Genomic DNA, 26,510 nt, shown 5'->3' with positions numbered 1-26,510 from the left:
TTTAAGCTGCTTCAGTTGCTAATAGTTGAAAAGAGTGTTGGAACTTGAAGAAATCATGGCTGGTAAACAAATTTCAATTCCCATCCGAAATTTGGTGGTAAAAGACTGTAAAGACGGCTTATCACGGCTTAAAATTGCTGCACAATATAGTATCAGTCGTGTTACTGTACAGGAAATTTGGGCATATTACCAGAAGCTCAGATCTGTGGCTTACAGAATGCGTATAGAAGGTGTGCGTAAAACGGACCGTCGCACTGATTCAATGATTATTCGAGAAATCAAGAAAAAATCATCGGTAACCATTCAATCAATCAATGAAAACCTACAGATTTCAGTATCTGTCCGTACAATTAATCGCAGAATTTGGTGTAGAACATGCCCAAACGTTTTCAGAGTGTGATTAAGACTCACGACGGTCACATTTCAGACTAAGGATCTTGAGTCTGCATCATTACATCGCTTTTATGTTATGATTTTTTAAAGTGGATTTTATTCTTGTTGTTTTATGGATACATTTTGCTAATTTGTTTCACAAACTATGATTCAAGAATAAATTGTTGTTTCAATCGCTGTGTGTATACCTTTTTAACTATTATAATACAGAAACATAACCTCATCTCGCATTGTTCATTAAAGTCTCTTGATATGATGATGATTCAAGTGGATTTTTTTCGCTGCGGGTCACTGTAAGTCCAACCTTGTGATTTAATTGTATGACCTTCCTGGTTCGCTTACAAATAGACACGAAAGATTAAAACTGATGTCTGATTGATCCGCTATTTAAAGCGTAAACAGGCCGACATTTTTGTTACAAATCAGCAGAACCTGTGCAAAGCAAGACCAACACATTGGCTGTGATTCAAACTCCTTCGCAGATGTTTATTGTAAGGACACAAAGTGTCTGAAGCGGATCTTGAGATTTGACTACGGAAACCTTCCGTATTATAATTGCTTACAACAGAATCATTCCGAGTCAAACACGTAAATTAGAATATTTCGCTCAATGTTAAATCGTTCTCTCTATAATGTATACTCTTATCGCTTTCATCATATTCCTTAATTGATGAATGTTCAATATGGATGTATCATCGCAGCGGGAAACTCATCAGATGTGATACATAAATTCTCCTAATGACTATCCCTTTTCCCTCCCACCAATTCAACATTGATACAAGGTATACTAAATGGACACAGTTACACACAATCTCAGAAAGGAGACAACATGACAGCGTGAGGTAGCAAAAAAAAGCAATAAAAACCTGCTATGAAAATCCTATGTATGATGAATGCGGCGCTCCGATATAACTTTACTCATTACGGCGCTGGGATGTATCCTTTATCTTCATTTTTAAATGTTGCCGGGTAAAAGCTGCCACTGATGTACACGCTGAATATGGTTCTCACTTTTTTAACTTTTCCCGGATACCACGAACCACATGCTCAGGTCGTGCTATTGCGTTTTATTCTTCGTTTTAAATCACAGAAAACCAAACTCTTCCGCCCGCTTCCATCTGGGCACTATCACCTTCCACCACACAACAAAACAATTCTCTTGCACCTTTTGCTTTTCACTTTTTACCTCTGTGTTCACTGTTTCCGTCAGCGCACTGCTTTTCTTCTCCTCTCTTACTCACTTTCTGCTCTTTTCAGAGTCCCACACAAATTTTCTTTTTGTTCTCCGCTTTTCCGTGAAAATCAACACACACACTCACGCAAACAAACTTCCTGCTCGTTATATATGTATTATGCTCGGCGAGGCGGTAGAAAAAGTCACAAATGTGTCTTTTGTATCATTATCTACTGTTGTTCGGATTGTTTCGCTTTTCAAGATTTTCCCGTCAATTTCCAACCGGCGCACTTTGCAATTGTTTTTGCAAAGTTGTTGTTGTTTCGCGAGTGTAGGTATCAACCAGGAAAATGCCACCAATGGTTTTTGTTTTTTTTTTCGTTCACTCAAACATCATTTCTTCCAGGATTTCACAATCATCTTCTTTTTGTCTCACCTCTTTATCTCTGCACTATTTTTCACGGTTATGTATTTCGACTTGTGAGTTTGCCTCAGCAAAAAGGTGTCATTTACGATGGGAAATCTCAAAGATTTACTGCTACACCGCCAGCCCAAGCCCCCTGGATTCACACTCGGGACCCACATAAACACACATGCACACATGTAACCTCATCCGAACCACCGCTGCCTGGTTGAACATTCAAGTGACTTGCAGCTTCTTTGGTTTGATGGGACTTTTCACCTGATGGGATCGCACTGGAGGCGTCGTGTTCTCACCGGAACGTGCTGTGTGTACACGTGCCCCACCTGTATGCCGTACGTGTGTGCCACTCGTTCACCTTCCAGCGACCTACGCGGGGGCGTCGTAATGGCGAGAATGTCACAGCCTCACACCTCAACACACTCAACAGCCCCACCGAAGCCAACACAATTTAGTGTTTTAATATCTGGCGTACTTTTTAGCCCTTGCTCCTCACGCGATGTCGGTGAATCTCCCCGACACGTTCGTCCTCCCGCGCTAGTCAGCTGGTTAATGGAAGCTACGGGATGGAAGAGAAGACGAGATAGAATTTCTGATGAGAATCTTTATCAATCATGCGTCAAAATTTGATAACTATTCTATGAACGGAGCAACTTTTTGATATATGCTTTGAAGAGGAAAATATGCACAGTCCCATTGATAGCGACAGTGATTTATGTTGGGAATTATCATTTGATTCGGGCGCAGAAAGCATAATAAGTACATTAATCTTCCGAGACCATTATTTGACATGTGAAATCCCTTGAACTCAGACTAAACAGACATTTCAACGTGACATGACAACGATTTCACTCACTATAACAAACAGGTTTTTAAACATTTTCTTGCATAAATGACGGGATTTCAAAAGGTTGAAAAAGAATGACATTGTGTAAATTAATAAAAAAAAAGAAACAAGTGGTTAATATCTTCAGATTTGTTGCAAAACATAAATATTTCACAGACACATTTCAGGAGTTTTTTTTTTTTTTTGTTCGAAATTTGGTTCGAATTGTTCAAAAACGCTTTGTCGTATGGAGCCCACTGAAAAATGTATCTTTGCGAAAAATTTAATTAACCCGAAACCACGTGTGATGTGCTATTTTAAGAATTCCGACGTGGATTATCAAGGGAATAATGCACTGATCAACTTACTTGAGCTTTTGTCAATGAAACACCACACAAGACCACTATTTTTTCGTGATCTGGTAATTAAATATTTACATGTGACATTCCGTGAGATTCAGGTATCACTGGATAGTTTCAGTTCAGTTTTTGGGTTTAAGGGACTTTAACCCGATGGTCATTCGTCCCTATATCACAGGATGTTGATATGAATTGCATACAAATGATATTACGAGTGTCGTTCAAAAAATAAGTTTCAGTGCCTCAGAAATCGCGGAAAAATAAAGTTAGGACAAAAAACAAGGTGGCTTTCGTAATCTACGTTTTATATTTTTCTACATAATCGCCGTAACGTTCGAGGCATTTTTCATAGCGTGGCACGAATTTTTCTATTCCGAGCGCGAAGTGCGTAGCGTCCAACTTTTTGAAGTACGACGTAACTGCGTCTCGAATTTCTTCAGTTTTATCGAATCGTTGACCGCCGAACGTCTGTTTCATCACCGTACTATTGTGAAGTTTTGGACGGATTAAGGACCGCGATTAAGAACAAAAGGCCAGGTTCATTGACGAAAGGATTGTTTCTCATCCACGATAATGCGCGGCCCCATTCTGCTCGCGTAACTCAAGAGCAATTGAAAAAATTCAAATGGACTGTGCATCCTCGAGCATCCTCCTTACTCCCCAGACCTCACCCCTAGCGACTTTCACTTATTCCCGATGAAGAAACAGGCGTTCGGCGGTCAACGATTCGATAACACTGCAGAAATTCATGACGCAGTTACATCGTACTTCAAAAAGTTGGACGCTAGGCACTTCGCACTCGGAATAGAAAAATTCGTACCACGCTATGAAAAATGCCTCGAACGTTACGGCGATTATGTAGAAAAATAGAAAATAAAACGTAGTTTACGTAAATCCCCTTGTTTTTAGTCCTAACTTTATTTTTCCACGATTTCTGAGCAACTGAAACTTATTTTTGAACGACCCTCGTACATTAACGTTTGGTCGTGAAAAAAATATTCACGATTGATACCGCATTATTTGAAAATTGCTTAAGGTGAAGGTAGAAGGAAGCCACAAACGGCTGCCACAATGGCGCTCGTTTCTTTAATCTCCCTCCCTCACACCACGCCCGAAATTCAATAATTTTGCAAACAGTGTGTAGAAAATGATCGTTTTCGCACACTTCCCATCAAGTAATATCTACCAAACTATGATAGATTACTCACAAGGTATTGAAATTTCATCTGCCGTGGCAATCTATAACGAAAAACGTCGGAAAACTCGAACTAGTGCTTTGAAAGTTAATTTTTCATTTTATAATTTTCCGCCATGGTTTTGTTTGTATTAGACAACATCATCGAAATAGCTATAAAAACCACTCAATAAAATGTTATTCCTGAGTCATAGCGTTTCATGTGATGAAAATCTATAAAATAAAATTGTGTTGATATCAATACAATCATTATTTTTACGTTTAATGAGTCTGTAATTCTAGCAACTTTAACATTAGTTAAGAAAATTGTATTGCAGAGCTCGAAACACTGCCACGGCTGCCTCTGCTGTCGAAAATAGTAAACGGAAAAGTATTACATTCAATCAAAATGCCTCGGCCAATAGATTATATTCTTCGTCACAAATAAATTTGATGAACGTCCTTTTACGTTTGATATGATACCTAGGACTATCAAAATATGTGAACGAAAGTATTGATAAACGAATTGTCATTGTGTTTTACATTTCCCTTGATAAGAATTGTCATTGTGTTTTACATTTCCCTCTGAAGTTATTACACATCTCATGTTTACGTAGTTCTCGAACCGCGAAAGTTCATTCACCTCTAGTATCTGAAATGACGATTTTCTCAGGCTTCTCAGTTAAAAAGTACGTTTTAGGGAAACATATTCCGATCTGTACAACGACAAGCGGGTACAAAAGGACTCAACGCCAAAAAATACCCTCGACTTGCATGTATTTGCAAAGCGGATTCCCCCAGGCACATTAATTTTTTAAGTCCGTGTTAGGGAAACCCAGCTAAGTGGGAGAAAAATATCCCCGTCTTGCATGTATATTTGAAAGCGGATTTCCACAGGTCCATCGATTTTGAAGTCTGTGATGGGGAAACCATAAATCGGGCCAATCCAAACATGGCAGTTAGGGTGTTTAGCTAACGCTTCACATTTTACAGTTACTCAATTGTTCATCTCATGAAAAATAACATTTTATTAATTGTGATAGACGCGTAGAAATATTTCCTACCAATTGATACATACATCTTTCCGATCTATTAAGAAATGTTCGAGTTATAAGCATTCGAAATACGGGTAGGGTTAGCACACAATCGGCAGAACAAATGTGTGGGAAAAAAGGAAGTTCTTCCAGTTTTCGTGAATTTAAACCGTTTAAAGATTCGCGAATTTTAAATGTAAATAAAACAAATCCTAGAGAATTTCCGATTCGATTGGTATGCGAATCATGAGTATTCATTCACAGTGAAAATAGTTATTAACGTTAAATTTATTTCATAAAAACATGACCTGTTTTCTGATTTGGCACCCTTCCTGAATCCTGAAAGACGTAGTTCTACGTCAATACGATCAACGACGGAAAATATTAAGGAATTATCAACATCGAGTTACTGTTAGGAAGAACTTGTTAATGCCAAAAGAGCCTTACTGCGCATGTGTTATAAATTTGCTCATGTTACACTCGCGTATGATCAGAATTTTACTTCATATGAAAATATACCTTCTATATATATTTATATTTTCAATTGTTCATCGGAACACATCGTTCATACATTTTACTTCAGTATTGAATTGTTATTTTTTTCAAATTCTTAAGGCGCGTCCACATTATGCCGAATGATGCCAATCGGCCTGTACCAGGCGGCATCGGGTGCACGAAGCCGAAGTCCCATCGGATGCACGAAGCCGTCACGAACACTATGTTGTGAACAGGGTTGCCAATAATATTTTTCAAAAAACTGGAAGATTGCTCTTAAAAAAACTGGAAGAAAACTGGATCCTGAAAAATCTTCTTATTTCAAGAAGTTCGACTTTGATTTATTTAAAATCTTTTTTTAACCTACTTTTTTTAACCTTAACCTACTTTCGAAGCTTCGTGAAGTATTGATATGTAAAGTGGAATCCGATGTCATTATATCGAAAGGAGGCAATAATAAGCGGACGTCATGTTATTACGTGTAATTACGTATGAATAGGCGGTAGGTTAGTATAAGCGAGGCCATAATAAACGGATTCTACTGTAGTTCATAAAATATCGAAATAAACCATTGATTAACCATTCGAGAAGATCAAAATAACGTTCCCCACCACTCGAACATTACTGTAACACAATATTTGAGAATCTCTTCTTCTTGAACCTCTAAAATGTTTTGGAGAACCTAGAACATATAATATTTATATAAACTCAAAGACAAAGTAGCGCGTTGTTGCCTGCGTAGTCACTACACGCACTACGCGCTGACCGTATGGAATTCGGAAGTTTAAGCAGGAGAAAAATAACATTGAGAGTATGTAAGAAAATAAAGATCGATCCAAAGTAAATACACCTTGGATCGATCGATCGTTAATCAAAAATGTCAAAAAACCAAATAAATCAAGGAAAAGGAAAGGTGAAGGAGGGATAATATTTATGCATTGTAAATTTATTTTACATGAAATTGGTAAAACTGAGCACACACATAAAAAACTGGATAAAACTGGAAAATATTCTAAAAAACTGGAAAATTTTAGGGTTTAACTGTTTAACTGGATCGAACAAAAAAAAACTGGAAGAATCCAGTTTAAACTGGAACATTGGCAACGCTGGTCGTCAACGCTAATTTACTTCGTTTTGCTTTGGTTCGACTTTCTCGAACCGGACCCACTTGTTTCGGGTTGGGTTCGGTTTGATTCGAGTCGGTTTTCGGCACGTCGGCAAGCCCGGGCGGTACGTCCACATTTAGCCGGCTTTACCGGGCGGCCAAGGCCGATTGGCGTAATGTGGACGCGTCTTTAGACTCGTGACATCGAAGCGCCACACAGTCTGATAAGTGAATTGATCTATTGACGTTCCAAAACCAAAACATACTCTCTTCTATCACAAACACTATTACCCCATGAATACACGTGATTTTACCTATACTACTACAATGGCTTCCTTCCACCTTCACCTTGAAGAAGGACCGTGTGGATAAAGGAATTGTTGGAAAAAATACTGGGAAAAAATCGATCGAGAAAATTTTTGGTCAAATACAAATTTTGCGACTTGGTGTCATATTAGGTGTGGTTCCTTTTAAAAAAAACTATGTGGTTCCATTGATTCAATTTAGTGTGACTGCCATTATGGAGACGCATAGTTTGTTTTTTTAAATAAACAACAACGAAATATATAAGTGTTCCTAAAATTTTGATATTTCAGATAAAAAAAAATGATTGAGTAAGAGTCTGGACTACGTGTTTAAAGTATTCAAACAATTATTAATTATTAATTATTTTTATTCCTTTTTTACAGAGTAAATTTCTTCACACCATCGCTATTGTCGACACTGTACATTCACCATAATAAATTTTTTGATTGATTGATTGATTATTTTCTATTACATAAGCTTTGAATAGTTCAATCCCCTTTGACCTTGAAAATGAGCAATAAGAAGGTAAATCAATGAATAGTTCTGGAATTGAACACACGAACATTCACTGAGTAAGAAAACGGGAATATACGAAAGTATTCATATAGGGGAAGACGGGGTAAGACCGCCCGGTGGGGTAAGACAGACCACTTCTAGTTTTATAAGAAATGCTCAGTATTTTGGCAAATATGCTACACAAGAAGCATTAAAGGCATATTTTTGTCATTTCGAAACACCTTGCAACATCTGAGCACACGAAATGTCAAACCTGTAAACAAAACAAAATTTTCGTCCATTGCGATTGCAAGTGATCTAATTTTGAAGGCAACCAAAACAAGGATTTCTCCAGGAAAAACTGTATATTCCGTTATTTGCCAGTGTCCCAGTCCTTCAGTAGATTGTTCGGATTCTTCCTGCGTGAAAAGTTATGTAAAATGTAATATAAAATACGTTTAAAGTGCAAAATAATGTAAAAGGTGTTCTTGGGGAGTGACGGGCCATTTTCGATAGAGTAAAAGCGCCATACGTCGTGATATTGAATGATTTTCATATCAAATAAAACATTATTTTAAACTCGTCTCATATCAAATAAAACAGATGCCTCGAAAGTATGTAAGGAAGTCGTCACAGATGCAATGGATGTTGGATAAGCTGAATATGGCTAAAGCATATCCACCAGGACAGCATCAGTCAGTTTTGGGATTCCTAGGACCATAAATCAACGACAATTAAGCTCGGATTTATTTATCCAGTTTTTACCACTGCTCAGGAACATGAACTGGTGGAGCATTTCCTGCAGCTGGAGAATCCATTCTACGGCATCACAATGCGAGATGTCAAGGAACTGGGGTTCGAGCTGGCTGAACGAAACAACATATCTCATCCATTTAACAAAAATAAGTGAATGTCGGGGCAGTTAATTTTTAAAGGCTAAATCGATCTTTAAAGCGCAATCCGACATTATCTTTCTGGAGACCGGTAAATCTGGTAATTTTTTCACGAATATTTTCTAAACTCTGCACGTGGAATATGGATGACCTTTACAAAAGTTTTTGTGTAGTTTATGAACAACCCTTAAACATGTAGTACCTTAGACAACACTTCCTGTTATTTCTACTAGAGGTGGTCCCCATGGCCTAGTGGTAAGCGTTGCGCTTGCCAAGATGGGGGCTCCGGGTTCGATTCTCGTTCGGGTCAGAAATTCTATCGTCATAGATCGTTTTTCTGGCTTGTTTTTGTAAAGGAGAACTGTCTAGGGTGTGGTGGGATGAGCATTGGGTATTGCCAGTCCCCAAGAAAAGCCTCAAAAACCCGGAAATAGCTCCTCTAAGCGAATTGACGCCGCTATAAGTGTCTTTGCCCAGTCCTGGTGGTACTCGGGACGTAAAGCAGAGCAGTATCACGATGGTCCTCTTGCGAGATAGTGGGGTTGGTCGCAGACCTTGCAAGCCACACCACTAAAAACACCAAGCAACGAACGATACACAAGAAGATTTGAAAATTGTGAATCAGGCCATGTAAAGACGTTAAGCCAAAATTAATAAATATTTTTACTAGACTAAACGTTTGAAGATAGTCTTGGTTCGTTTTACCCCGCGGATGGTCCCGCCAGCAAAATAAAAAGTAAAAAAATTATACAATCAACAACTACACATTTTTAGTAGTAAATTATTATACAATCAATGATATGCGGCACTAAAAATAGGGAAAATGCTAGGGAACGTTTAACTAAAAATTGTTTTTTTTAGGGGGGCGGTCTTACCCCGTGTTCAACAAAAAACAAAAAAAAAACAATTCTGGACGGGACGAAGTTCTAAAAGAACTTTGTGAATACCTTCGAAAACTCCGGATTGACCCGCCAGTGGGGGTTGATGAACAATCTCATTATTTTATGACGAATTTGAAATTGAAAAAATCTCATTATGACTATGACGAATTTGTATAACGCTTTTAAGTAATACGACAGTTTGCTTCCAAAAATATGCGATTAACTTCACTGTAATAAATGCGTTAAAATATTTCCAATCGAAATAGCATTATGGGAAATAGTCGACACGAGATGTTAACTATTGGGATGCAGCTGACCATTTATCTGCAGCGTCCCCAAGGTTCGTATCGATTGTGGTGCATCTTAGTCGAGTCAAGGGGTTATACTAGAAGAATTGCTTCATGGGTTAGATGGTTACTGGCCGCTACAACTACCCGCTCTGTCTATATATGTAAGAAGTGTTTGTATGTATTGCTACGAGAAAGTATAAATTTATAGTTGAATAGAAGAGAGATTGGGAGAGAGAATTTTGGTGTTGATATTTTAAAATAATTCAAAATTTGCATGTTGGACTCAAGTGATATAAAAAGTCTCCCGCCTGACCGAAAATGGCAACAGAATGTCTAATTTTCAGTTTAAATTCTATTCTACCATCGAAAATAGCGGTACTCAATGTTTCTTTCAGACGGGCGACAAACACGTGTTAGCCATGATATCGCGGGCCGCAAAAAATGGTCGCCGTAACGAAAAAAATATGTAACAGTCGCTGCCATCACTGTAATCTAGCAAAACCGCAGACAACAAAAATATGTCAATTGACAGGGTCATTGCAAGCTCCGTACTAACTCATTCGAGGGACCCCGCGTACTTAACAATGGACCGGTTTGAGTAGACGAGAGGCCGCGTCCATGAATTGTATTCGGCCTGTCGACATTGTTCTCTTTTGTCCGTTGTATGTGGTCTTTCTTTCTGTTAGTGACCGTCTCCAGAAATAGAAGTGCGCGTCGTGTAAAATAAATGTCTTTGATTTCAATATGTAGATAGTAGTAATGTGAAGTGTTATTTGTTTATTAGGTTTTGTTATATGTTCAAGTTGTTGATAGCTGTGAACATCGTTAGTATTAAAAAAAAGTTAATAAGAAAAGGTAATTGGGAAAATGAATTGAATGGGGGCACCACGCCAGCTGGTCAGGTCCGACCAGTGGGCCTTTTCTTTATTACATATAAACGAGGACGCCAGGAGATCGGAAAGGACATGGCAGAAAGAGGCCCTGCGGAAGGAACAACCAGAAACCTCCTTCCCCCCAGCAAGGGACAAAATACCACGCGATTGGGAAACCTAGATTTCCTTCGACGCACGCAGACATCCGAAGCCCAGTGGAATCAGACGCAAGTACCGTGTGCTGTAAACCCCCTCCGAAATACCAAAATTCAATGCCATTACCTTAAGTGTCGTTCCCTTCTAACAAACAGCCCTGAATATTAAATTTATTGTCCGTTATTCCGAGTGCACAAAGGAAGCCGTCAGCCCTCGTCCGTTATCGGTCAAATAGAAGGTTTCACCACAGGAGCCTTGGGAACATTAGTAAGAGAGGCTCCCCACGAGTGACACGAGTGGCTCTATTTAGGGTAAACGGGAAAAAGTAGGCTCCTGGAAAATTGTGGGCGGCGTGGTTCTGTCTAATTGTTAACGAGCAGCTTCTACAGACCCTAATCCCGAGTAATCCCGAGCAGCGGAGTATTACAAATACGGGTCTAATTGTTTGCAACAAAGAACAAATCTACCACTTTTCACAAAAATCTAGGAACCACTATATCGGTTTGGCATGGAATGGCTGTTTGATTACTTCGAATATTATTTTAGAAGGCATCGATTTTTTTTTCAAAATTTCTGTTTAGTCGAAAGTTTTGTAGCCCTGAAATGGACCGTAGCGCACTCAAGGTGCATCGCGAGTATTCATCTCGTGCTAGACACATTGCGGCCCGAGACGATCACATATTTGTGTCCCTACCAACCACCATTTTATACGTTATCTATTTGATAACGTATAAAATCAACAATTCGTACGTGTGATCCTGTCATACACCACATAACGGTATGAAAAGAGATGCGACATGTCCTATTTAATATTTCTCTTATTCTTTGCTACTACCTGTCAGTTCAAGCTCTGCGATATTTCGCGCATAATCTGAGAATGTACTCTGAGGCGAAAAATTTTGTACGTCCGTTCAACATGGTATCAAAATAGAAACTGAGGTTGGCCAGGGCGAGCCCAATATTTATAGTGCCTTCACGGCCATTCGACGACATACATCAACCGTCGACCAATCTTGACTTCAATGAACTTTCAAGCTTATTTATAGATTTTTGTGATTTCAATAGTTTGCTCTCAAAGTAGTGTTTGAGCATAACAGTAGTAGTAACATACACTCATACAAATTTTATCTTTCGAAAATGATGGTCATACTACTTCTTCCAGCCGACACAAAGGTATTAACTCTCAAATCATTACACCCTAAACGTAACGCACTCGTGTTTGAAATTCTTACAGACGCAGAATTGATTTGATGCATAAAAATGTGCTCTGTTTTCTGATTTGGCACCATTACTGAAAGACGTAGTCCTACGTCAAAAAATAGATAATGAACTCTACGGCTTCTTTAAAAATAACCAGACGGGTCAATCAGAAAAGGCAACCCGCAGGGAGTATAGCTGTCTGGATCAGCCTGAACAGTTAATATCGACGTTTTGTAAAATTATAAGATATTTGGCATCAAAAATTTTTTTTGAAGACTCAGGTGACGATTTTTAAAAAATTAAATTTATCGTGCGCGGCACTAGTAAATGAAGTCCGATTGAGCTTATATTTTGGATTGGCCATATTATCGTGCAAATCAACATTTCGCAATCACAAATCATTGAATTCATTGCATTTTTAGTTTAATATGCATGTAATAATATTAAACTAATAATGCAATGAATTCAATCATTATTATAATATACATATAAAAAAATAATTCAAATCTTGCTGTGGAGTGATATACAACGAAACAGGGTATTATTCATAATGGGATTTTGCAAATCGAACACCAGTAACACGATTCCTTACTGATATTTAGTTTTGAGCAATGCGAACATTTAAAAAAACATTATCACATAAATAAATTCATTATGCGAGCTGGTGAACTTTTCAACCAGTGCATACGGGGACGCATGACATCATCTCGAACTGTTTATGTTTTCTATTTGTTTGTTTTATTCCGGCATAGCCTCAAAATATTCTAAACATCTTGAAATTTGGGAATATGTTTTGTTTTTCTCTAGAATTGCAATTTAAATAGCTAATAGTCACGTTTTAAATTACGCATGACGAGTATACTCGTCAATACACAAAATTTTGCCACTTCTCATGACGAGTATACTCGTCAATGACAGTTAACTAGTTAAGAAGTGTATTCCACAGTAAAGAGAGTTTCGTACTTAAAACTTACTTCAGCCAAATTAGGGGGCTTCTGAATAAAAAAAAAACTAGTGACGTTTTCGCTTCTGGCTAAACACGTTTAGTTTCTCTTTCTTGATGACACAACAGTCGGAATGATTGAAAAAATCATCAAATAGTTTAGTTTCTCTTTCTTGATGACACAACAGTCGGAATGATTGAAAAAATCATCAAATAGTTATAGATTCAAGATGTGGAAAACAACTGAGACTACTATTTTGTCTACGGAACGTGTACACAACGTTCTATATGAACGGTTGAGTGCGTGGGATTCAAATCGACGAATTGAAGTTCGATTTTTTCCGCTGACCTCCAGAAACGGAAGATTAGAAGCAGTGCAATGAATTTCCCATTGAGCAATGAGGAAATTGTAACATCATAAATAGATATTTTACAAGACTCAACGAGTCGTTATATGAAAATGGTTTACTACACCAGAGAGCTGCCATGAAAAATGTATCAATCTTGATGAATATTATAATAATTTTAAAAGAAAGTTGATTTTCGTTGTCAGACCTGAAACTTTTCACCAAACTTTTATTTTCGCCAGTATTTTCTCCTATAACTTGGTTTCAAATTTGGTTCAGGGGCGCATACCCTGATGGCATGGGTCGGTAGAGATTTAGTCAAGTTTGTTGCATAAAATTTCATTTCAGCTACGAAAAATTCCATTCGCTTCCAAGAACATGTATGACTGATTATGATTGAATGGAGGCATGTTTTGACATGTGGAAATTTGAAGTGTTACTCATCCTAGACAGAGTAACTATGGAGAGTTTTCATAGAAATGTTGTATTCCTGTATAATCTACACCTGAGTGATGTAGACAAGAGAATCCACCCAAACGTAAAGAGCACTCCTGAAACTCAAACTTCCGACCGTTGTCACAAAAATTGACAAACCCAATTTCCCCACCAACGTGAACATCCCGATTAGGTAGCTTCATGCAGAATTCCCCACTCATCTTGCCCATCGTGCCAGACTCAACGCCCCAGTTCAGCGCGCTTGCAAGCCACCCAGTTTCCCTGCCTCGTGCAGCCTCGTTATGCCCTTTCCGCTGACTACTTTCGTTCCGGTAGATGAAATTGCATGTTGAAATTCGAAACAACACTCGCACCGCCTTGAGGTTCTTTTTTCCGCTACTTACCAGCAACTTGTTCGAGGAGAGGCATGGTACGTGGCAATGTGCTCCACAGTGTTCAGCGTAAAAGTTTATCTTTTTCTGTTCCAGGAAGCTGAAAATTTGAACTTCCTGGCTGGCAGAGGGAAACAATAGTTTTGTGAACACGACACTGGCTGCTTTTGCGTTACCAAAGTGGGTAGCGTTTACTACGCCCTCACAGCACCGCAAATGGATATGTACTCGGGCGAAACACAGAAAAAAAGACACTTGCACAAAGTTGCCGTTGATAGTGATCCAGCGCAATTTGAAACTCGATTGAGTGGTGCGCAACAGTAAGGTCACAGTTTTCGATTTGCATTTTTTTTTCCTTGGGAAAAGACCGGGACACTTTCCCACGATGTCAAGCAATTACTAGGAAAGCTGTGCATCGAGTCTATCGTGTTCAGATGAAACAGTTGTGGTTCACAATCGACGATATTGGTATTCCATGCAGAAATAATCCAATCCATACCACCGAAAGCGATGCTTCGACATCGAAATTACCCTCATCGAATACCAATCATTTCTCGTCCTTTTTTATTCACTGCCACAAGTTTTCATTCGCGTCGGATCTCTACAGTCTGCCAGAGTTGCAAGTAGTTCTTATGCTATCAGTGGCAGTACTTTCAATTCAATTTATTTAGTTTCCTGTTGGCATTCATTCGCTTGCCCTCGGAACATCTCGGCGCATCCTGTGTAGTGGAGAGTTTTGTACTGTTTGACAATGATGGTATTTCTCTCAGGATATATATTTCTGCACTTTCAGCATCATCATGATTTCACTTTTTTATTTTTCTGTCACAATGAGCATTTGTTTCCGCAATTTTGCCGAAAGATAAATATTAGGTTAGGGAGAAGGAAATCGTTTTTTTTGGTAAAGTATCAAACAAACAATTTTAGTACACAGAGGTGTCATCTAAATCAACTGCATAAATTGTATAATTCAACAGGGAAGTCTAGAGTTGATCAATGAAAACATATCGTTTCATCAAGCTGAACTGAAATCCCATATACTATTTGGTAATTTCTACAACTTAGTTAGGTTAAAATATTACGAGGGTTGACAGAAAAATGATGTAAACATTCTAGAAGAGGGGTTATTATTACATCGTCTGACGCATATTGATCACCCTTGAAGTTTCTCTTGAGTTGAAGAAACCAACCAAATCTCAGGAATCAAGATCTGGAGAATAAGTAGTTGCTCAAGTTTTTAAATTTCGGCGTCTATAACGTCTATAAATGGATGACCGTGAAGAATTAAAATTGTGCATACATAATCTTCTAGTGTATATGATGGTGGAGAGGACAATATCTTAAGTTGGTTGATTTCATTATTTCAGATCGACGGTTAGCGAATACGGTACCCACGTAGGGCAAAGTTTCTCCATACTCAAATGCCTATGTAAAATGTTATGTATATATTCAGTTTCAGTCAGCAGCCCTCTTTTACTTTGATATGATATTTTCGATCTTTTTTGGTATTGTGACCTCAACGTGATGTCTTGTACTTAGCTCGTTAGAAGTCTTCGTGCCAGCTTTCATGAGTGCAGAAATTACTCTACTCTCCGTAGCTTCGCTTCCACTAGAACTGCTTCGGCAGTCGTCGCCAACAAAGAGTGACACTAATTTTATACCCGCGTGCGCATACAAAAGAATCTAGCTCACCTGTAGCGTATGTCAAACCACGTTGAACTCAAACATCGATACATGCGCACGTACATGGGAGAAGAGAAAGAGAGGAACGAATTCGTTTTGGGGGAAGTCAGTTCAAAATGCAACTGGCAAGAATGAAATGATATAGTCGAGTCGGTAGAGGGAGTTAGCGACTAAACGTCCGACTGACTGTTTAGTCGTTTTGGCGGAAAAACTGAGTGAAGAAGCCATAAGTCATTATTAACTGAATTACGGATATAGTCAGCCAGATAGTCAGCAGACTATCCTCAGTTGACTATGACTATGCAGAGCCCTGATGCCATATCGTCCATCAGATTTTTAAAAAACGATATAAGACCTATGACCTATGTTCAGCACCTTTAGCGTTCCAGAAGTATCTTCGGGATAATTCCAGTGCCAGATAAAGGGGGTTGTATCTTGGAATTTTATTATTCAATTCACTTGTTTATCACTTCCAGTGTATCAAATTTCTAGACTTTCGTTGGAAAGCTACTGTCATTGCGCGTCTTTTTCAGTATATGTCAAAAAGCGTAAACAACTTAGTTTTTTGTCACTTCGAATATGTCGAATTTCGTACCAACAAGAGTGTTTTTGCGGGAAGTGTTACCTCATTACTTCAATATGAAGAAAAAAGCTGCGGAAAGTCATCGCATTTTGTTGGAAGTTTTTATGGTGACCATGCTTCAACTGAGCGAACGGGTCAGACGTGGTTTGCACGGTTTCAAAGTAGTAATTTTGACTTGGAAGACGAATAACGTTCCGGATCACCAAAAAGATGAAGAATTGCAGCCTTTACTCGATCAAGATTCATCACAAACCCAACAATAACTTGCAGATACACTTGGAGTATCTCAGCAAACCATATCCGACCGTTTAAAAGCAATGGGAATGATCCGGAAGATGGGACATTGGATGCCCATTGGATGTATGAATTGAAGCCACGAGACGTCGAACGCCGTTTTTTTCACGCACGAACAACTGCTCCAACGGCATAAAAGAAAGTGTTTTTTGCATCGAATCGTTACTGGCGATAAAAAGTGGGTCCATTACGACAATCTTAAACGTCGGGCAACGTATGAATACCCCGGCCATGCATCGGCCGCGCGGAATATTCACGACCAGAAGGTTATGCTGTCTATTTGGTGGCACCAACTGGCTGTGATGTACTATGAGCTGCAAAAACACGGTAGAGTTATTTTGCAGCACGACAATTCTCGGCCGCATGTCACGGTGGAAAGTTAAAATGTGAGGCTCTATCCCACCCGCCGTATTTTTCAGACATTGGTCGGCCCGATTACTACTTTTTTCGATCGATGCAACATGGCCTGGTTGACCAGCACTTCTACAATTTTGATGAAGTCAAAAATTGGATCGATTCGTGGTTAGCCGACAAACCGGCCGATTATTTCCACAAAGGGATCTGTGAATTGCCAGAAAGATGAGAAAAAGTTGTGACTAGCAATGAGCAATACTTTCAAAAATAAATTTGTAACCATTTTTTGCATTTAAAGCGTTAATAAAGACGAGAAACTTACCGGTAATCCTATTATTTTAAGGTGAAGGTGGAAGCTAGCCACAAATGGCTGCCACAATGGCGCTCATTTCATTCATCTCCCTCCCTCACCTCTCGCCCGAAAATCAATAATTTTGCGAAACAGTGTGAAGAAAATGATCGTTTTCGCACACTTCCCATCAAATAATATCAACCAAATTCTAATCGATTACTTACAAGATGTTGAATTTTCATCTGCTGTCGCACTGTATAGTGAAAAACGTCGGAAAACTCTAGCAAGTGCTCTGAAAGTTAAAATTTCGTTTTTCAATCTTCGGCATTGGTTTTGTTTGTATTGGTGAAATCATCGTTATTTTTTCGACACTGATGCCAGACAACATCATCGAAACAGCTATAAAAACCACTCAATAAAATGTTATTTGTGAGTCATAGCGTTTCATGTCATGAAAATCAATAGAATGAAATTGTGTTGATATCAATACAATTATTATTTTTACGTTTAATGGGTCTATAATGTATGTTTTAGCAACTTTAACATTGGGTAAGAAAATTGTATCGCAGAGCTCGGAACACTGCCACGGCTGCCTATGCTCTCAAAAACAGTAAACGGAAAAGTATTACATTCAATCAAAATTAAGGCTCTCCAACGTGAATATGTGAAAACAATACGATCAACGAAGGAAAATATTAAGGAATTATCAACATCGAGTTAATATGCGGAAGAACCAAATTAATACCAAAAGACCCCCAATTCGCATGTGTTATAAATTTGCTCATGTTACGCTCGCGTATAATCAGAATTTTGCTTCATATGCAAATGCACCTTCTATAAATATTTATATTTGCAATTGTTCATCGGAACATATCGTTCATACATTTAACTTTAGTATTGAATTGTTATTTTTTTTCAAATGTATTCAAAGACTCGTGTCAATGAAGCGCCACACAGTCTGATAAGTAAATTGATCTATTTACGTGTGCTTTGCTCTTCTCTCACAAACACTATTACCCTATTTTTACTCGTGGGTTTACCAAGACTACTACAATGGCTAGCTTCCACCTTCACCTTAATAGTAAAAATTTTCATTTTAAGTTCGAATATTTTTAAACTGCCTTCGAGCCTGGTATACTGATAGAGAACAATATAGATATCGATACCAGCCATCGACGCTGTAGATCTACATATCAGATATAGAACATATTAGATCTATAACATCTCTTCTTAAATGGCACTTACGTTCCTAGAGGAACTTTGCCGTCTCAACATAGTATTACTTGTGTCATTTTTATTAGAACTTAGATGAGATTTCTATGACAAATAACAAGCCTTGAATGCATTCTGAGTGGCTAGCTCTAGAATACGCATGATCACAGTGCAAGACGGAGGAAATTTCTTTGACGACATTTCCCCCGACCAGAAAGGGAATCGAACCCGAACCCCCGGAGTGTTAGATGTGACGCTAACCACTCGACCACGGGAGCACTTTAGATATATAACATATTTCATATAGATAAGTTATTTTTCATGCATAGTTATTATCTAAGAAGTGTATTTATTCCACCTGAAAATCCATTATAGTCATTGTCGCTTCCCAAACTCGTGATAGAAAGCTCAATGTCGTTAACGTCATCAACTTTTTCTTTGGTTAATAACTCAACTCAACTCAACATCGTCCCGTCTGTGCTGCTGGTCCGTACTGAGAATCCGCCTTGTCTGACAACAGTGATGTCCATATGTGCAGGGAAGTGAAACTTGAATTCACCCACCTACACCAGAGATGAAGAATAGAAGGTGGGAAGATCCACGGGTTTTGGTTGTGTTGAACTTTGATTGTGTTAGTAGCCAGAAAGATAGGAAGTTCACATACCAGGCATACCAGTCAGTTACTCAAATGGTACAAAATTAAATGTGTTAACGAATAACGTTGAAAGAGGATATACAGAAGCTAATTACAGATTTCCAATTCATATTTTTCGCATCATGAAAAAAAACATATCACGAACTAAAATGTTTAATTTTTTCTTTGATATCAGAAATAGTATTCTAATGTCTACTATGTTTGAATTCTAGGGCAACTTCATGGAAGTTTGACTTTTGTCAGCAATTGTTATTACTTTTTTCACATTTAGGGTGCTGAAAACTTCAGTCGTCTAAAACTAAGACGCAAGCGGAAAATTTTTCGTCTCAATCTATTTCATACAGAGTCAATTAAATATATATTTACAAGTTCATTTTACATGAAAAAAACTTGCAACCTTTTTTCCCATGCACAGTCAAATGTTTATCCGTCAAAGGAACAAAAGATTGTGTGTCTCTGACTTTGTTCGTTTACGTTTTTGATCGACGTAACGAGGAGTAAAATTGAATTGAAATTAAGTTTAGAACACTTCAAAAATACTGCAATTTCCGTTCCTGTAAAATGTCGGGCCCTTATGATTTTGAACGCTAGCATTGATTTAGGAAAAAAAAACTAGTTCGTTCATTTCATTTGCTTATTTTTACTTTTAATAACAACACGGTTCCTATGAAGTGAACTATTATAAGAAAAGTAACACACATAAATAAAATATGTGACGTCACAGATTTAAAAAATCTTCCCACCTTTCATTTTCCATCTCGGCCTACACCTACTCCGTCATCCTCAATGAGAGCACTCCTCTTTGGTCTATAATCACCATAGTTCTAGATATGTGCAGTCAAATCATAAAATCTTCTAGTTTTTTGAAATATCATTCGGTTTTATCCAGTTTTGTTTTATATGTGTGCTTCAGTTTTTACCCATTCTATGTAAATCAAATTCACAATGTATAAATAATACACTCAACTCAGTGTTATTTTTCTCTCGCTTACACTTCCGAATTCAATACGGTTAGCACACAGTGCATGCTACACTGTCTTTGAATTTACTTATATAAATATCCCATGTTCTAGGTCCTCCAAAACATTCTGGAGTTCAGACCAATTGACTCACCATTCCAACCTCAACTGACAATGTTCATAGCATGAAATCTTACCCAAATAGTATCATAGAGCTCGTGTGCTATACTGACTTCGAGTTTGTATAATACTGAAGCAGTGTTGCTTTGGTATTGATTGTGCTCTTTTTAGGATTGGAATAATATTGTGAGACCTGATAGAAAATTATTCCAGAATTTTAACACATAGATCACTGCATAAATCAATTCACGGAGACGACATTTTGACAATTTCCATTGTCCCCTTTTCTAAATGTTGACGAAAGGAAGCTGAAACAAACTACGCAAAAACGACAAACCAAATTTGATTTTTCTTATTCTACATTCTTGGTGAGTGAGAAACGAATACGGTCAGAAGGTACACTTCAGAAATGAAAATTCGCGTTAACGGAAAAAAATACGGAGGATTGAAGTTTTCCGATTCCGTGTTCCCATGCACCGTGTTCCCATGCACCTCAATTAACCCTTTCGTTACGAGCGTCGTCTGTGTGTACGAGCGTCGTCTTTAGACGATATGAAATTCATACTGCTCTTCGATCACACCAGCGCGATGTGCATACTTTTCGGCGCAGTACTCTGTACAGGGGTAGCACTTTGGCGGAGCACACTACCGTAATGAAAGGGTTAATCTGGACATGACATGAAATAAAGGACAGGATGGAAATGAAGCGATAAATACGAGATTTTTCAAGTTTTACCCAAATAAAACCGCATTTTCTAGAGGTTATAGAAGAGAAGATCCTCACATATTGTTTCAGAGTAATGTTCGAGTAGTGGGAAACGTCATCTTGATCTTCTCGAATGATATGCTAAATTAATTGTTTATTTCATCATATTATAAACCACATATAAATACTACATGAAGCTTAGAAGGAAATTCTATTTTTCAATTATTGGAATGGGTTAGAAAATCTTTTCAAATTCGATCTCTTTAAAATAGAACGATTTTACAGGATCCAGTTTTTTCGAGAGCCATCTTCCAGTTTTTTGAAAAATATTATTGGCAACCATGATCGCGCTAGAGTGTAGAAAGAGAGCGCACAAACTCTCTACAGTGTAGCAGAGTAATTCACTGAAGAGTACACTCTGATGAGCTTTTACATGTGCGCTCTGGTGGATGCACGCAGGCAAAAGAACAGAAGTTGCTTTCAATTAACTTAGCGCTGTGGTTTGCCGAAAAAAAAGAACCGAGGTGAAACATGCGTGTGGATTACATGTCGAATGAGATTGCACCTCTTCTTACTCTTCTTAGTACTCTTCAGTGTGGCAGAGTGCGGATCAGAGTAGACAAAGGTTTTCGCACACTCGAACTCCCAAGAGTAAAGAGCGTGTAAGAGAGTGTGATTCACTCGCACCAAGATTTCCTCCAACTAGCGCACACTGGCTTTTTATATATTCGCCGGTGAAAGGGAAAAGCGCATGGTTTCTCTCTGGTGAGTGATGACTGTATCCTCAGTTTAGGCATGAAACTCGCGCGCTGCTGTATCATTTCAGTCATCACTGTCTGCCAATATAAATAATATACTTTTCCATATTCGGATGGCTTATTTATACCAAATAAGTTGAAACGAATGTATTAGTTGCTCGTTTTTGACGGTACGAGAAGGCAACAAATCGGCAGAACAAATGTATAGGAAAATGGGGATAATTACTTTACAGTTTTAATTACTTTAAACCATTTAGGGATTTATATTAAACAAATCTTGGAGAATTTCCGTTTTTATTGGTATGCAAAGCATCAGATTCCGTTCGAATTCGAATACTTGCAGCAATCGATTAAAGTAAACAACACCGAAGAACTGTATAAAATCTTGAAACAAATTATCAATCTTAATACAGTCCACCTTCAAGCTATCAGTTCTAATGGAGAAGAAGTGAGAGCTATTTTTGAAAAGTTCAACGAACATTTTGCGAGTAGCATCGAGGATATCAGTCAATCAATAGATGACGCAGAAGAACCAGTTTTTAAAGATGAACCAGCCTTTGGCTGAAAATCTCGTTAATAAAGAAAGAAAAAAAAGAAGAACCGGTAGAACGGACAGAAAATTCCACTAACAATAAGCTTGTAATGTTCCAACTAATCAGTCTGGAAAAACTCGCTCGTGGAGAAATGAGGATCTGATGAGATCAATTCCAGAATCTTAATAGATGCATTCAAAGCTGGTGGAGTGCTATTATTTATATAAGTATTTCCGAGTATTTCATTGTTGTTTCATTGTAAACAATTCTCTGGCCATTGGAAATGTGCCTGACTCGTTGAGAGAATTGCTGGTAGTGCTAATCGAAAAGGTGAATGGGGCAGTGAAAGCCTAAATACATCGTCCGATACACAAGGTTCCAGTGTACGAGAAAGGTTAAAAAAAGTACACTTGATCAAAAAACTTGATGTTTAGCAAAGTTCCGTCCAAAGGGTCAAGAAACGATCCGGATTGAAAACGTAGAGTGCAGAGTAATGTGGGGTAAAGGTGCGCACCTTACTGTTGTCGTCCAATAACTCTTGAAATAAAAGCAAATAAAATTCCGTTTGCTTATCAAATTTTTTGTATATATATATATATATATATATATATATATATATATATATATATATATATATATATATATATATATATATAAGTTACATAACTTACGTTCGGGAGGTGATATATTTGAAATAAAAGAGATGTTGTTCTCTTGAAGCTAAAATACCAACTGATTTTTATTCATCATTACATTTTACTCCTAACTTCCTATTTCTACCTGTTTGTTCTATATTTCCCTATCGATCCTTCGATCCTTTTATTGCTGCTATTATCGGCATTGTGTTGTGTTTTCCTGAATGTGAGATACTGCAAATGATCTAAATCGTTTATTGCTATTTCGGTCCTTATTGTTCGTTGCTTATCTTTACTGTCTAACTACGGTGTGGCAAACATTGTCATTGTTTATTAAGGTTCGTTTCCTTATTTTCTAAAAGTTCGAGAGCAACTGCTTGTTGTTGTTGTATCTGTTGTAGGGCTCTGAGTTGTTCGAGCGGGCACTGCTTATCTTCAGGTAAATTTGGAGTCGTGTTCATTCCAGGGTTGACACTTCGGGGGTTAAGGTTGGTCTCGTTGTTAACTTATATATATATATATATATATATATATATATATATATATATATATATATATATATATATATATATATATATATATATATATATATATATATATATATATATATATATTCCCTTCGAAACCGTACGGGCAAAAGTGTGCACTTATTGAATTGAACTTCTGAGATAACTTATACCAAAAATAAATGCTTTATCATCAGAAGCAGGAGAAGCATCATTGCACGAGAGTGTAGGCACCGTCCAGTAGGCAGGAGGAGGGTGTTCTATGTTTTTTTTATGGGTGGAGAAGAGTGGGTGTTATGTTTGAACGTGGAAATTTTTGGGAGGGAGGAGACTGACAATATAAGATATCCGAAATGGTTCAACATTTGAAACAGAATTTGTTTTTATTAACAAACTAGCTGACCCGGCGAACTTCGTCCCACCCACAATTGATACATTGATATAAATCATTTCGAACACTCAAATTCCCATAGAAATTATTTTTATGTACGTAATCTATACTCGCGAATGCATGGTGAAAATGAAAACATATTTCATTCGAAATTCATTTTGAATTATTTTTGAGCAGTTTTTTTTATTTTTATTCCTCATTATGGGTTTCGGTTCTGAGGATTCCGACACTTTGCCTTGGAGCGCTTTTGCTTCGTTGTGCTGTTGTGGGATTCGAAGAGACGATGGTTCCTCATGAAGCTTGTAGCACGGTACTGATTTCGACTTTTGGAAGCCCCTCGTTTCGTTATTTTCATTTTCAGATACAACACAATCTCTCCTGTGTGGATCTGGGATTCTCTCTCCTTTCTATGTATTGGATGTTTGGCAACGCGAGTGCCGCTCCCGATTTTAGATTTGAGCAACTAGCCATAATGGGTGCTGGATGTGACTGGGCGGCTGTTTTAGCCAAGACACCCACATACCAACACTCCGAAAGACTCATGCTTTCTTTTTTTGCTATTTTTTCATTTGGATATTTCCCCCAAATAGCAGAGTCTTTCGGCGGGGTTTTCTTGTTCTTCAAATTTCAAAACCCGGCGAGCGCTTCGACTTGAACTCTGCTCGGGAGGTTAAAGGGTATCGCCCGCGAATTCTTGAATGCGCGACCAATGAAAGCGCAGAGGAATTTCGGTGTGAATACGGAATAGTTAACATCGTTAACTATTACGTAATTCCGGTTCCAATGAATGTTTCGCTGATCTGAGGATCTTGAGATATGCCCATTCCGACTTCGACCGTGGAATAGGCAGGGCGGACCAGTTTTTTTTGCATCGCGAGTGGACGGTAAAAAGGTACCGTAGGTGAAAGGCTACACGTGCTAGTCAGTAGACTAAAGTTTTTTTTTGGTTTTTTTTCTGTTTTTTTTGTCTCTTTGTTTCATGTTTAGTTAGTTTAAAATAAGTTTTTCCGAGAAATCGAAAAGTGTAATTCTTCGCTTGTGTTCCCGTTTAGCCAAATCAAAGGTAAGCTTAGAGCTCCAAGACATGTGGCTGATGCTAAAATTAATGGTGGCATATGTGTGGTGTTTTAATCTTTGTTGTGTGTAGGAAGGAGCCGTATCCTGACCCCATGATCGAAGATTGGATCTTCGCCACTACATCAGTCAAACCAGGTGGCCGCGCGAAGCGCGAATCGTCACTCGAATCAAGGGAAGGCGCAGCACGTCCCATCATCTACGCCTACGGACTCGTCATTCATCGCCTACCGTGGAACGGCGATAAAATAGATGCACGTAAAGCCTAGGTAGTGTGAGTACAAAACTTCTTTCACCCTAAAAATAACATGCGCATGTAGGGTTAAGATCAAAAATAAAAACCACACACAAATTAACAACGCCACACAAAAAAATGCCACACAATTTAGAAGCATAGAGCAATACCGTCAGCGTGCACATGCTGCTCGCTAGCAAGAAGGGTTCACACAAGATGGAGAATTAGACTCGATAGTAAGATCGCTGGGCTTGAATTCCAGGGTCCGGTGTTCGAAACCCATATGAGGATTTAGTGAAATAAATTTAGTAACAATTATTTTTCGTTATTTGTTGTGATGATTTCGTATGTAATATAGATGTGAATATAACCTAGATTCGTGGGAAGATGTAGAGAACTTAATAAATGTTTAAGGAATCAATGTAATTTGAAGTAGACATAAATGTTGTGCATTTACTGGCTAGCGGTAGCCTAAACACCCGATACAATTTTCAGATAGGTCACGAGCACAGGGTTGGGGCTCCTCTTCTGTTGTGGACAACTTTTCAACCCCCGCACCTCGTCCTCTGAAACTTCAAGGTGGGTGGGTTTGGCATCATTGCGTAGGTCCAATGATGAGAATTTTGGCATAAACGGTGTTCATTGGAAACAACCGTATTGCCTCTGTTGCCTGAATTGTAGAACGCGGACAAACAGTGTCGCGGGTCCTTCTTAGCGCAGAAGAGTCGCGGAAATAACCGGGTTTGTGAGAAAAAGGACAAACCCGCCCTCAGTGGGTGTCTCATTGCCGGGCAAGGATAAAACACGGCGGTCGGTCTCCCTCGCGGGAGTGGCGCTTAAGCCGACCGCTTATCTGCGCAAAATCCCCGGTCGCGACGAACTCGCGCGCTTCCCCGGCGTCGCGGGTTACAAGCTAGAATCCCATTCTCTTCCGGGCAGTTTTGCAATTTTGTTGAATTCGTGCTGGAGGTTGTTGGCTTCCTCAAAATCAAACGCCAGATGCCGAGAATCTTCAATAGTCATACCATATAAAGCTTTTTCCAGTGCCCTGCAGTGATCCGCCAGATCCTCAGACTGCTCACTCGTAAATACCTATCGCTGACACATCCCAGGAGAAGTAGAAATGTCAATAAAGAAGATTCAAATCATAAATCACTTTCTGATATGAGCCTCTTCCTCGGAGCTGATTCATTTCGGGCCATTTGAGAATTTCTGGAGTGCATTTCTTCAAATCAGTTTTCTTGTGGGTTCCGTTAAAAATTTTGTTTAAAACATTTTATAATTTTTTTCAGAGCAAAACGCTAGTGCGAACTTTTACCCCACAGCCAC

General features: G+C 38.5%; 1 protein-coding gene across 3 annotated transcripts in view; it reads right to left on the bottom strand.

The window, feature by feature from the left end:
* Positions 1-26,510, bottom strand: part of LOC129780539 (uncharacterized) — a 315,512-nt gene that overhangs the window by 272,908 nt on the left and 16,094 nt on the right. For all 3 annotated transcript variants that reach the window (XM_055788907.1, XM_055788910.1, XM_055788908.1), the window contains exon 2: positions 1,260-2,547. The gene's annotated coding sequence lies outside the window, so the exon portion shown is untranslated. The remainder of the gene's footprint in view (positions 1-1,259; positions 2,548-26,510) is intronic.

Source organism: Toxorhynchites rutilus, chromosome 3 (genome assembly GCF_029784135.1).
Source record: "Toxorhynchites rutilus septentrionalis strain SRP chromosome 3, ASM2978413v1, whole genome shotgun sequence".
NCBI lineage: Eukaryota > Metazoa > Arthropoda > Insecta > Diptera > Culicidae > Toxorhynchites > Toxorhynchites rutilus.
Note: the sequence above shows the minus strand (reverse complement) of the source record. Positions and strands in the feature narration are given on the sequence as shown.